This window comes from Lipotes vexillifer, unplaced genomic scaffold, assembly GCF_000442215.2.
Source record: "Lipotes vexillifer unplaced genomic scaffold, Lipotes_vexillifer_v1.1 scaffold613, whole genome shotgun sequence".
In the NCBI taxonomy this organism is placed as follows: Eukaryota; Metazoa; Chordata; class Mammalia; order Artiodactyla; family Lipotidae; genus Lipotes; species Lipotes vexillifer.
Genome location: NW_006792345.1, coordinates 108,637 through 123,488, shown reverse-complemented (window position 1 = coordinate 123,488; position 14,852 = coordinate 108,637).

Genomic DNA, 14,852 nt, shown 5'->3' with positions numbered 1-14,852 from the left:
TGTCTCCCCCCCCCCCCCCCCCCCCGCCCAGGAGTGAAGATTGCTGCCCTGTCTTGCCTGCCATCTGCCACCCACAGTGGGGTGCCACTCCAGGACTCTGCTTCAGACTTGTAAGATTCCCTATCCAATAAATTGTTGATGTCTCTGGGCTCTTTCTTTAGTCTCACAGCTGGGCAATTACAAGGCTTGGAGTCCTGTGGGTTATAGTCCAACACCCTTACTTTCTTCACTGAGTGACATATCCTGCAGGTCGTACCTCAGCAGGACATAGAGATACTCCTTATTCCTTTTTATAGCTGCAATGTATCCCACTGGGTGAGTGTAGCACAATCTATTTCACTATGTATTCAGTGTTTGGATTGTTTCTTGTCCCTTTTAAAATTGTGATGAAATACATGTAAAATTTATCATCTTAACCAATTTTAAGTGTACAATTCAGTGGCATGAAGTACATTCACCTTCTTGTGCAACCGTAACCACCATCCATTCCCAGAACTCTTTTCATCTTGCAAAACTGAAATTCTGTACCCATTAGACGACTTTCCATTTCTCCCTCCCCCGGATCCCCAGCTCTTGGTAATTCTACTTTCTGTTTCTATGAATTTGACTAAGTACCTCATATATAGTATTTGTCCTTTCGTGACTGGCTTATTTCACGCAGCACGATACCCTCAAGATTCATCCATGTTGTAGCATGTGTAAGAATTTCCTTGCTTTTTAAGGTTGAATAATATTCCATTGTATGGCTGCACGACGTTTTGTTTATCCATTCATCTGTCAGTGGATATGTGGGTTGCTTCCACCTTTTGGCTATTGTGAATAATGCTGCTATGAACATGGGTGTGCAAATATCTCTTTGAAACTCTGCTTCTAATTCTTTAGAGTGCACATCCAGTGGAACTGCTGGATCATAGGTAATCCCATGCTAAATTTTTAAAGGAACGACCATGCTGTTTTCCTCAGTGGTTGTATGATTTTACATGCCCACCAACACTGTACAAGGGCTCCAATTTCTCCACATCCTCACCAATACTTCTTATTTTCTGTTTTTGCTTTGTTTAATAGTCATTATCCTAATGGGTGTGAGGTGATCTCTCATTGTGGTTTTGTATTTCCTGTAATTAGCTAATGTAATTAATATTGCAATGAAGAGCCTAGTGCCATGAAAATCCTTGTGCATAAGCTGGGTGCTCAATCTTGCTCATAATAACAGAAATACAAAATGAAATTGTACTAAGATGTAATTTCTCACCTGTCAGATCAGCAAAAACCCAAGTTTTTCCAACATATTTCGTTGGCAAGGCTGTGGGGAAGCTGGCACTCACATGAATTGTTGGGGAAAATGCAAAAATGGTACAACCTGCTGGGTATGAGGATTTGACATGTAGTAAGATTGCATGTGCCTTTACCCTTTAGCCAGGCAATCCCACTTCCTGGAATCTATTCCAAACTCACACCAACTTCCCCCTAGTATAAAGGGCCCTGAGATGAAGAGCTTGGTAGTTATTGTGAGTGGTTCCCTTAGGGTCTTCTTGCTTCCTTTAGGTCCCTTTCTCAGGTGGGGTTCTGAGCACATGTGCACCTCTTCAGACTCTCTTACCCTCGCTCACCTTTATTCCAGCCCCCACTGGGAAAACTTCCTGGGCAGGCTTTACACAGGTACAACTGGACAGAAGCTCCCTTTAGACCTGTGCTGGAAGAGGGGCTCAGGAGCCAATGGATAAATTCCTTTTCTCCTTCCCAGCAGGATGGTTTGGAGACATTTCATGATGTGCCCCAGAATGTCCTGAGGGACTGAGTGCAGAGACCAGTTTGGTAATGAGGGGTTATTTTGGTGCTCTCTCCTCTACTGCTCACATTCCTTATGGTCACCTGCTAAATCAATACCCCATAGGCTCTGCTTTCAGGGGCACCCAGGCCAAGTCAGATACAGAACATACACTCTATCAAAATGATACAAGCTTATAAATGTGTCAAACAGTATGTTTAGTATTTAAGGAGCAGGGGTCCTTATCCTAACCCAGTGCAATTCCACAATGGTAACCAGGGATAATAGTTTCCAACCACTTTCAATGCACTAACAGGGAAAGGACTCAAGTCCGCAGGCCCAGCCTAGCTTCAGGCTTCGGGTGGGAGTGTGGGGATGGGGCACCCCCTGCTGGTTACATGGAGTCTGGAGTGGCTTCTGCCTCCCAGAGGGGCGGCACCTTTCTGGCTCTGGATAGGGCTCTGGATTGGTTTGCACGTTGCTGCTCCTGAAACTTCTTTGGGATTCTGGGCGGCTCCTCTTCCTGGGGTCCACCAGAGGCCTGAGACTTCTCCCTCACAGCAGCCCTGGAGTGTAGTCGTACCTTCTTCACAGGAGCTCGCAATTCCTCAAGTGTTCCTTTTGGCCAGGTGCCCTTGGCTCTCCCACTGCTCGGAGTGGAGGAAGGGGCACAGGCTTTGGACGTGTCCTGGAGTCTAGCTCCACTCCGCCCACTCACTGGATCTCTGACTATTGCACATCTCTGAGCCTGTTTCTTGGAGACTTGGGATTGTTGAGAGGCCCCAGTGAGACAGAGATGGTGAAGTACCCAGCAATGAGGTCTGGCCCTGAAATAGTCATTGAACCCAACGGCCTGAACTTTCATAGCCTCCCTCTAGTCTTTCCCAACCCTGGCCCCCCAGTTTGTGACTAGCCCTCAAACATTGGTTCCTCTGCTCAACTGGAAATGCCCAACCCACTCCCTGTCATACCACTCCAAGTGACTTTGCATAGCCCTTGGGCCTGACCGTGGGCTTCACTTTTCTTTTATAGGAGCCCAGGGTCATAGGGAAGTCTTACTTTTCTCAGACTCATGTGACTCAGAAGTAACTCAACACTAAAATAATGATTTATCAAATTCTAGGCCGAAACACTAGAGTCTTATCAATTGGGAGACTTAGCCCTGAATGGGGAAAACCCAGTGGGGAGGGTATGGAAAGTGAGAAACACAAGGGCTTTAGTGTAATGTGGCTGTCATTGACAAGGCCATGCTCTCTGGGGATGCTGCCCTATCCCCTGACTGATTGATTGATTGGGACAGGGTATTCACTGAGGTGAATGGTTCAAAGGCTAAATGAAACTTAGCATTGCCACCAAGCACATGCTCTGTTTTTACTGCAAGAGGCATTTCCTCTTCCATGAGTGTTTATAAACACAGACACCCCACCTAGGGTGGCCATACTAATTGTGCACTGATACTTCTGGTTCTTCTCTTTGCAGGCTCATAAGATTTAATTCCTGGCAACTGGGGGAAAAAAAAAAAACCCACCATACAAAAACAGTGAGTTTCAGTTTTATTTAGGGACCCTTACTGAGGACTATAGCCTGGGAGATAGCCTCTCAGACAGCTCTGAGGAACTTCTCAGAAGAGGTAGGGGAGGAACTAGTATATATATGAAATTTTTGACTGGGAAATATAGTCATGCATACATCTTTTTTTAAAAAACTTATTTATTTATTTATTTGGCTGCACCAGGTCTTAGTTGTGGCATGCAGGGTATTTAGTTGCATCATGTGGGCTCTTAGCTGTGGCATTTGAACTCTTAGTTGTGGCATGCATGTGGGATCTAGTTCCTTGACCAGGGGTTGAACCCGGGCCCCCTGCATTGGGAGTGGGGGAGTCTTAACCATTGGACAAGCAGGGAAGTTCTCAAGTTAAAAATTTTAGTGCTTTTCTATGTATGGGAAGATGCAAGAATCCGGGGTCATTGAAATTCTTCCTTAGACATGCATCTTAACTGTCTAGGAGCCATATATCCAAGACACAGAATTCTTCACCCTATTTTTCTCCATACTGAATTCTCCTCAGTGCACACTGTTGGTGGGCGACTGCAGTGGGTTGTGACTTAACTCTTTTTCTTTGTAAGTGGATGTTGGGCAAGACTCTTCGTTCTTTTATGTTTACATTGGCTTCCTGAGGAAAGGTTTGTCCATGTGACTTATTTGGTTAATGAACTGTTGGTAGAAAGAAGTATACGTGTCATTTCTGGGCAGAAGCCTCTAAGGGCCAGAGTGGTGGTTCTGGATGGTGGAGGCTCCCTCAGCCTAAGTCCTTGACAGAGGCAAAATGGAACAGAACCCCTGATCTAAGATGGACATGTAGTATGAGCAATGAGAAATCAACTTTTCTGTGTTGAGCCACTGATATTTTGGGTTGTTATTGCAGGATAACCTAGCACATCTTGACTAATGCATTCTAAATCCTTTCTGAAACAAAACAGTACAAACTAGAAAGCCAGCAGACTATTTCCCTTGAGATTGTGAGCCTGAGAATACAGAATTCATTCTTGAACAATGGATGGCAGGTCAAAGTATCCTCAAATCCAAGCACATCTTTTTCTGAGCCCCATTCCTACTAAAGGGAAACCGAGCAAACTTGCTCTTAAATGGTGACAGTCTCTCTGGATTTAATTTAGTCTTTGGGGTAATTCCTCAGTCTTTCAATTTTTCTTCCTTTCCCCCTTCTCATTCTGTAGCAGACACTGGGTTGCCTGCATTATCTCTATTCCCTGCTTCTCTGCCTACAGAATTGTGACGGTTTGGGTTCCACCCTTGGAGAAGGTGCCCCTTATCCTGGTTTAGGGATAAATCCTGACTTGTCTAAGCCAATTATGGCAGAACCATCTTCCTGCCCTTGGTTGGTTGGGGCTGAGAATGTGACCAAGTTCTGACTATGGAGAGAGACAGGGGAGGTATCTGCCTTGGGTCTTGTTTTTTGTTGTTGTTGTTGCGGTATGCGGGCCTCTCACTGCCGTGGCCTCTCCCGTTGCGGAGCACAGGCTCCAGATGCGCAGGCTCAGCGGCCATGGCTCACAGGCCCAGCCGCTCCGCAGCACGTGGGATCCTCCCGGACCGGGGCACGAACCCGTGTCCCCTGCATCGGCAGGCGGACTCCCAACCACTGTGCCACCAGGGAAGCCTGGGGCTTGTTTTTAAAAAAGAGACACAGGTTAAGAAACTGATTTTGTTACCCAAATATTCTCCCAAAGAAAAATCCAGGCTCAGATGATTTCACTGGTCAATTTTATTAAAGTAGAAATAAACACCAATCTCATACAAACACTTGCAGAAAACAGAGTAGTGAGGAACACTGAAGAAACTCTTTTTCTGAGGCCAGCATTACCTAGGACAGAAACCTATGAAGTCATTACAAAAAGAAAATTGCAGATCAATAGCCCTCATGAATACAGACTTAAATATCCTTACAAAATATTAGCAAATCAAATACAACAATATATAAAAATATAACACATTATGACCAAGTAGGATTTATCCCAGGGATGCAAGGTTGTTTTAATATTTGAAAATTAGTCAGTGCATGCTTCTCTCACTCTGCATCCTTGCCAGCCCTGGAGATTACAGATCTATAAGCTCTTATTCAAAATCCTCACATATGTTTCAGAACGCAGAAATTTTTGGATTTTAGAAAATTCTATGACACTCCCAGCAGACTCTGAATCAGTATCTCCTAATCAAACTAATTAATTAATGGTTTTGTAGCAGAATATAAGAAATATTCTCACCAAGCAAGATGAGTCAATGCTGCAAAGAGCCTCATATTAGCTCAGGTTAAGTCTTGCTGCTAAATGAACTGGCCTCAAACTCACCATCTTTCTGGTTTCCAGGACTTTATGAATTTTGGATTGGGGATAAGGGATTGTGGACACAAATCGTTCTTTAATTTTAGCCAATCCTGCTGCTGCTTTACTTTGCATTTCTCTGACCACTTGTTAGGTTGAACCCCTATTCATAAGCTTTAGACCATTTACGTATCCTGTTTTCTTATTGGTCTGTTAGAAACTGTAGGTACTTTTGACTTAGGCCTTTTGAATTTTTGTCTTTCACATATTTTATAAATATTTTCTCAGCCTACCATTTGTTTATATATTTTATCTTCTACTAGGAAAACTAAAAATTTGCGTGCAGTCAAATGTATCTTTTTTTTTTTTTTGGCTTTTTGGTTTCCAGACTTAGGGAGGATTTTCCACCCCAAAGTATTATAAATATGCTTGTTTTTTTCTTCTGCTATCTGGTTTTATATTTAAATATTTAGTATGAAATCTTTAACACATCAGAAAAGTATTTTGGTGTTTTGTGTTATTTCAGAGCAAGGTTTCTAAACCACGGCACTACTGACATTTGGAGTCAGATAATTCTTTGGTGTGGGGGACTATCCTGTGCATTGTAGGATGCTTAGCAGCATCTCTGGCCTCTACTCACTACATGCAATAGCAGCCCCCAGTTGTGACAACCAAAATGTCACCAGACATTGCCAAATGTCTGTTGGGGGTAAAGTTGGGTCGGAGCCAACCCAACTGGGTTGGAGCCCAGCTTTTGTTTCTTTTCCCCATAATCATGGCCAATAACGTCAGCACCAGTCATCAAATTAATCACCTTTTTTTCCATCCAACATATATCTGCAAATATTTCTGAATTCTTGTCCTTTTCTTGGCCAGTTCCACTCCACTACCATTCTTCTATTCACAGTATTCTGGGATCTACTCAGGCATTTGTTCTTCCAATTGAACTTTAAAATCATTTAAACCAGCTCTAATTGCACGGTATAGCTAGACTCTCTTAACACAGTCTTAAGAAGTAGTGGGCATCCTTGTCTTGATCTGGATTTTAGTGGAAACGACTTTGATATTTCCATTTAGTTTGCTTTATACTTTTGGGTTTTGATAAATAGTATTTTCATATTTAAGTATTTTACTTCTATTCCTTTTTAACTTATGATTTTATTAGGGATAGAGATCTATCCATCAATCCTATCTAGTGAGTGTTTATGGATTTTGGTAATCATATGATTTTTCTTCTTAATTTGCAAGAAAATGAACGATCCCTTTTATTTCCTGGACTAAACCCTGTATTAGTTTCCTGATACTGCTATAAAAAATTACCACAAATTTAGTGGCTTAAATCAACACACGTTTATTATATTAGGTTCTAAGAAGTGTAGGCTGGTATTGCATTTGCCCTCAATCTTCTCTGCATTTCTAGTCTTGCCTCCACCCTTTCTGCTCAACCTAAACTGCTCTTGCTAAAGGCACCAGAGACCTAAATTCTGGGGCCTCCGTTCCTCTATCTTCTGAGTCCTCTCACCATAATTTGATGCTGTTGACCACACTGTTTCACCTGAAACCCTGTCCTTTCTTTCCTTTGTTACCCTAATGATTCCCAGGTTTGCCCATCTTTCTGGCCACTCCTTTTCAGCCTCCTTTGCTGTTTTCTCCCATTCATTCACTCATTCTTTCATTGTTACAAACTCCCAATCTGTAATGTGTGTGATACCTTGTGTTGGAATCTCTAAGAGCCTCTTCTCAAAGGTCAGCCCCTTTATTCATTCCTAAGGTTTTAAATATCATCTGTATCCTGTGACATCCAGATTTTACATCCGGCTTAGATTACTCTTTTTAGCTTTAAACTCATATAACGCGAGCTGCTTATATGACATCTCCACTTGGATATCTTGGAGGCATTTCAAATTTAACATGTTTAAAATGGATCTACTGACATGCCCCTTCCTTTCCGCCTGCCTGCAGCTCTCCCCATCTTCACCCACTCCAGTGCACTGACCTTCACATGTCCTTCTGCCTCCTCTCCCTAATCCATCTCTCATCCAACACTTACTTGTTCATGCCTACTACGTGCCAGGCACTCCATCCAGTGTTAGCAATATAACCAACATTCTAGTGTGGGGAACAGGCAATAAAAAGTAATTACATAGGGCTTCCCTGGTGGCGCAGTGGTTGGGAGTCCACCTGCCGGTGCAGGGGACGCGGGTTTGTGACTGGGTCCGGGAGGATCCCGCGTGCCGCGGAGCGGCTGGGCCCATGGGCCGTGGCCGCTGGGCCTGCGCGTCTGGAGCCTGTGCTCCTCAACGGGAGAGGCCGCGACAGTGAGAGGCCCGCGTACCGCAAAAGAAAAAAAGTAATTAAATAAATAAATAAGATAATCACAGAGTGCAGAAACACTGTGAAGGAAATGAATAGAGGAATTTGATAGAGAAAGACCTGAAGAAGGAGCTAGTGAGGATGAGCATTTGGGGAGAGAACTCCAGGCAGAGGAGACACCATCTGCAAAGGCCTACAGGTGGAAAAGAGCAGAAAGGAGGTCAGTGTGGCTGGGGGGTAAAAAAGGGGGTGAAAAAGTAATGAGGTGCTGGAGAGGTACACAGCATCACGTCACGCAGGACCCTGAAGACCACAGCAAAGAAAGGACTTAACTTGAAGTGCAGTGAGAGCCACCGAGGATTTAAAGCAGGGGAGTTACATGATATGGTTTGCAGTTTTGAAAGATGACTCTGGATAATGGTTATGGGGTTTCTTTATGGGGTGATGAAAATGTTCTAAACTTAGAATGTGATGGTTGGACAACTCTGTGAATATACTAAAAAAAATTGTATGGTATGTGAATTATATCTCAGAAAAGCTGTTGGCAGGAAAAAAAATCATTCTGACTGTGGTGAGGGTGACCAGACAAATGCCAAGAGTATAGCCAGGGAGATCAACTGCATTCATCAGACGACAGAGGGATGAAGGAACCCGGGCCAGAGTGCTGCCCATGGGTACAAGGCAGGGTGTGGTGAATGTCATATGGGCTGGGGGGAGGAAGGAGGATTCCTTATGAAACTATTCCCAGCACAGAAGCAAGAATAATCTTTGAAGGATATAAATTGGATTGTGCCACTGTGCACCTTGACCCTTCAGTGGTTTCCTTCTGCAGGTAGAAGCAACCCCTCCCTGTGCATCTGGCCTTGGGGCTGCCATCCTGCCTTGGAGTCTCCCAGCCTCAAAGCCTCCCCTCTGCCAAATCACCCTCTTCTAACAAGGCCCTATCACCTGTCAAATCCCAGTTTAAGTGCCACCTTCCAGAAACTTTCTCATCCCCCAAATTACATTAGGGGCTCCTGCACAGCACTTGCCAAAATCTGTAGTCATGGACTGAATTGCATATTTCTTAATTTTTTGTTCATCTCCCCCTCTAGATTGGAAGTTCCTAGGGCAGGGATATTTTCTCCTGTGATCATGCCTCTAGGGCTCATCCCAGAGCATGGCGTAGGAACTGTACTGGAGCATTTGTTGGGTGAGTGAATTCATGAATAGAATGCATATATGAAAGCTAGTAAGCAGTGGGTGAAAGAAGCTTCCAAAAGGAGAATGAAATTAAAAAGACTCAAAAATGTAAGGGGCAACCCACAGAGTGAGAGAAAATATTTGTAAATCATATATCTGATAGGGGATTAATATCCAGTGTATATAAAGAACCCCTAAAACTCAACAACAAAAAAACAAACAACCCAATTCAAATATAGACAAAGGACATGAATAGACATTCTCCAAATGAGATATACAAATGGCCAATAAGCACATGAAAAAAAATGCTCAGTGTCTCTAATCATTAGGGAAATGCAAATCAAAACCACAGTGAGATACTGTTTCACACTTTTTAGGACATCTACTGTCAAAAAACAAAACCAAAGCCAGAAAATAGCAAGTGTTGGTGAGGATGAGGAAAGACTTGGAAGCTGCGTGAATTGCTGGGAGGTATGTAAGATAGTTAAGGTACATATCTAGGAATGGAATTGCTGAATCATATGGTAATTCTATGTTTAACTTTTTTTTCTTTTTTTTTTTTTTTTTTTAATGTGTGTCAAGTAATTTACAAAACTTGCAGTATCGCAGCAGTTGTGATTTCTGAATCCTAGAAATGCCCAAAGTAGGTTTGTCTGCCTAAAAGATCAGCACATTTGAAATCATCAAATAGTGTTGAGTTTCATTAACCCATGGTGTTATCCATTTTAGAGCCATGGCTCACAGGCCCAGCTGCTCCACAGCATGTGGGATCTTCCCGGACCGGGGCACGACCCCGTGTCCCCTGCACCGGCAGGCGGACTCTCAACCACTGCACCACCAGGGAAGCCCTATGTTTAACTTTTTAAAGAACTGCCAAAATGTTTTCCATACAGGCTGAAACAATGGAAAGCAGGAAATCAAACATAGTTGCACATCAAAGTTCAAAGCAGCACTATTTACAATAGCTAAAAGGTGGAACCAACCCATTAATGAATTAATGAGTAAGCAAAATGTATTATATACATACAACAGAATGTTATTCAGCTTTAAAAGGAAGGAAACTGAGGACATGAACAGACCTTGAAAACATTATGTTACGTTAAATAAACCATACACAAAAGGACAATTATTGCATGATTCCACTTATATCAGGTACTAGAATAGGCAAATTCCTAGAGACAGATAGTAGAATAGAGGTTACCAGGGTCTGCGGGAGCAAGACTGGGGAGTTAAGTGTTTAAATGGTACAGAGTTTCAGTTGGAGAAGATGAAAAAGTTCTAGAGATGGAGAGTGGAAATATTTGTGCAACGCTGTAAATGTACTTAACACCACTGAACTGTACACTTAAAAATGGTTAAAATGGGGCTTCCCTGATGGCGCAGTGGTTAAGAATCTGCCTGCCAATGCAGGGGACACGGGTTCGATCCCTGCTCCGGGAAGATCCCATATGCTGCCGAGTAACTAAGCCCGCGTGCCACAACTACTGAACCCACATGCCACAACTACTGAGGCCCAAGCGCCTAGAGCCCATGCTCCTCAACAAGAAAAGCCACTGCAATGAGAAGCCTGAGCACCTCAACAAAGAGTAGCCCCCGCTTGACGCAACTAGAGAAAGTCCACGCGCAGCAACGAAGACCCAACAGATCCAAAATTAAATAAATAAAACATTTTAAAAGGTAAGTAATGACACTAGTCATCAGTACATTTTGAACACATGGCCGAAGGATTCAGCTACAGTGAAGTGTCCCAGCTGAAGCTTTGGAAAATCAGGGCCAATACCCTGAAGGTTCAAAACCAATGGTTGTCACATTCTGCCTAAAGGAGATGCGCTGAGAGAACCGAAGAGGTTAGGATCCCCTTTCCAGGTCACCCCAGCAGCTGACCTCACTCCATCAGGAGCGCCAGCCCCTCCCCTCAGCGGCGACGCTGGGCTGGCTGTGGGGATGCCTTTGTTTTTCTATCTCACTTAGGAAAAGTACGTATCAGAATTCACACTGAGCGGTTTAAATGGTTTCGGAGCCCTCACCAAGCGTTGGAGGAGTTCTTATTTAAGACAACCATGATTATGCAGCTGAAAGAGCCGAGCCATGCTGCACCGGGTTGGGATGGGCTTGGGACTCTGTACCCAGGTTCTAACCACTGAGCCACCGTCGCTATGCTTCCAGTCTCCAGCTTCAAAGTGGGGTTCCCCGGTCCTCAGCACGATCCGGAGGCAGCTGATGCCGTGGTGCTAGAAGGATGGGAGGAAACTCACATTCAAACGTTCTCAATCCTTACTACTCAGAAAATTTTAAAGTTTTAGAGCTACAAGTAATGTGTTCAGCATGAAAACAATTTAAAATACAGAAGAGAGTGACTTCCCTGGCAGTCCAGGGCTTAAGAACCCACACTTCCACTGCAGGGCACAGGGGCCCAATCCCTGGATGGGGAACTAAGATCCCGCGAGTGGTGTGTGGCCAAAAAAAAAAAAAAAAAAAAGAAAGAAAGAGAAAATACAGAGAAGAAAAAAAAATTTTTTTTATATATGTATAAGATTATACATATATCTTTTCCATATATGTATAATTTTTCTTTATGCATGTGTGTAATTATATTTCCAGGAAGTTGAGCCATACTGTATTATTGCTTCATAATAATGCATAATAATTATTGTTTCATTGTATTTTTTTTTACTCAACGAATATTGTAAACATCTTTCCAAAAATATAATTCTAGTCAATTTTAAAAACTGCAAAGTATTGCATTATATGGGTCAGTTTTTCTCAACTTTTTTTTCCTATGACTGTCACCCAAAGGAACCTTTTTAGACAATTTTTTTCCTAATTCTCCCCCATGTGAAATGTTAATAGCATAGATATACTGTATGTCTTTTTAGGTACCGTGGCCAAAAACCATTGTAATAGCCTAGGTGTATTCACTCTTCTCCCCACAATCAAGAACCAATTTTGCTCCCTTGGGAGGCTATATTGACCCCGGTGACGATGCATGATAAAGCTGTACTATAATTTATTCAATACACCATTCGGCATTTAAGTTGCTTTTAAAATTTACCTATTTCACGCTGTGATGAACATTCTTACAAATTTAAATCTGTGCAAAAGTAGATGTGGAATGTATGGGTCCAAGGTAATGCGTATTTTTAAGACCTTGAATATACATTGCCAGTAGCCCTCTAGTGTACCGATTTACAGTCCAATGGGCATGGCACTTCCCTGTATTCTTTCCAGCTCTATTATGACTTTTTAGTGGTCATTACTTTTTCGTGTCAGAGCCACGTGGCTTGTTGGATCTTTGTTCCCTAGTTGTGGTATGCAGGCTTAGCTGCCCCGTGGCTTGGGGGAATCTTAGTTCCCTGACCAGGAATCAAACCCTCATCCCTGCATTGGAAGGCGGATTCTTTACCACTGGACCACCAGGGATGTCCCGAGGTCATCAATTTTAAGACACACCATGTTTTATGTACCACTTATAAAAAAAATTTCGCCAATTAAACTAGGATGCGCCACTCGTTCTTAAGGCACATCCCTATTTTGAGAGGTTAAACTGAAAAAAATGTGCTTTAGAATTGGTGAAAAAGATAATGAATAAATGTGCTTCATCTCTGTATAGGAAAGGGCTTGCTAAGCTTAAAGACAAACTCAAAGTATCCATGGCTTTGACTTCACCAAAATGAAAAACCTCTGTATGTCTAAACATTAAAAACAACAACAATTAAAAGGTAATCAAACAGAAAAATGTTTGGGGCAATTATGGCCAAGATAATAATCTTAATAAAGACCAAAAGAGCACTGGAGAAAGAAGCTGAACTGAAAATTTATATGAGGGAATCAGCATTAATTGTATATAATTTATTCTATTTTACTAATAATCAAACATGCAAATCAGGGATATGGTTTTTCTCAGTATTAAATTAGCAAAGATCAGAGGAAAGGAAAATTTCAATGCCAGCAAAACAAAGGGATACGGAACCGTCACCTGCTGTTGCTAGTGTTGTCAACTGCAATAACCTTTTACTTAAGTAGCCCTAAAAATATTCAGATTCTTTCATTGAATAATTTTACTCCTAGAAATCTATCCTGAGGAAATGATCTAATATTCTATGATGATTATACATTACATCTACTTATTATGGAAGAAAATCCTAGAAAACTTTAGGAAAAATAAACATCTTAGGGACTTCCCTGGAGGTCCGGTGGTTAGGACTCCGCACTTTCACTGCTGAGGGCACGGGTTCGATCCCTGGTCAGGGAACTAAGATCCCGCAAGCCAGGCTGCCAAAAAACAAACAAACAAACAAATCTTAGAAGTGTAGCCGTGTTGTTAAAGGGTGAAAACATGACATACTGTGTATCTTTTTAGGTTTTTTTGGCCACGCAGCTTGCGGGATCTTAGTTCCAGGACCAGGGATTCAACCCATGCCACGGCAGTGAAAGTGCCAAGTCCTTTCACAAGGGAATTCCCGAAAACATGATTTTATAATGCACTACCAGGGGAGATCAGAGTTTTTCCCTCATCTAATCAGAAACTAGTGTTCTTAAGTCATTTTTTTTTTGCCCTCACCCTGCAGTTTCCAGAATCCTAGTTCCCTGAACAGGGATGGAACCCAGGCCCTCGGTCCAGTCCCAACCACTGGACCGCCAGGCAACTCCCTTCTTAGGTCATTTAATTAGACCAGAGCTCTCAAATGCTGTAACCTATTAAGAAACCTTGAGAGATATCTTTGTGATGTCCTGGAGAGATAGCACCCAAGAGCAAAAACTGTTTTTGCTTTTGAATCACTCAGAGATAGACCTTCAATCTGGAAGACTTGGGAATCCCACATCTTGGTGACTTCAGCCAAAATGCCCTCTATTTCCTCTAGCTGTTTTTGCAATTGGGGGCAAGGAGCATCATTCACCATGATTGTCCCGTCTGAGTCCCCTCCACACCCAGCAATAGAGTTTTCCTTTTCAAACAGGTCCTATTGCGCCCTGCTGAAGACCTGCCAAAGCCTTCTCGTGTGCTTGGAGAGGCCTAAGGCCAAGGCCTAAATGGCCTTTCAGGATCGGGCCTCGCCTACCTGTGGGACCTTATCTTGGATCATCTTCTCCCTGTTCCATTGATGTCCTCTGCAGTTTTCTCAAACCTGTTAAAACCGGATACGACCTCCAGACAATTGTAGGGACGAAAACGTGCTTTACTTGCATCTTCCCGTGGTGGCACTCAGAGAGGCCTTCGCTGTGATACCCCTGTGTTTATTGCATGTGTCCACCAGGCCGAGGTGGGGAGGACAGCCGGCATCAGACAAGGGGAGGATTGGAAGGCTACGGGAATGGTCCCAGTTTCCGCAGTGCTGCCGGAAATCACGAACATCACTAATCTCGGGCCATATGCGCACATGGGGTGACCCTGGAGTCTTGCCGAATTGAAGGCCTCCACCTGGAGAATGGACATAACGATATCTACTTAACTTTGGGAGAATTAAGGGGGAACCTCCTCGGGAGAGCGAAGTCCGGCGTGCACCGGCGGCTTACCCTGCGCTCACGAGGCGCGACGGGACGCGCATCCGGCGCCCCCCTCTCGTGCGAGCGCCCAGCTGGCCGACCCCGGGGCGAGGCAGCGGGGGTCGCAGGGTGGGAGTTCGTTAGGGCAAAAGCGAGGTACGGGACTGGAGTCCGGGCCCCAGGCCCAACGGCGGCAGGTAAGGGGCAGTGGCGGCACGAAGGACTTGGACATGCTCCCGGCGCCGCGGGGGGGGCTTCGGGTGCAG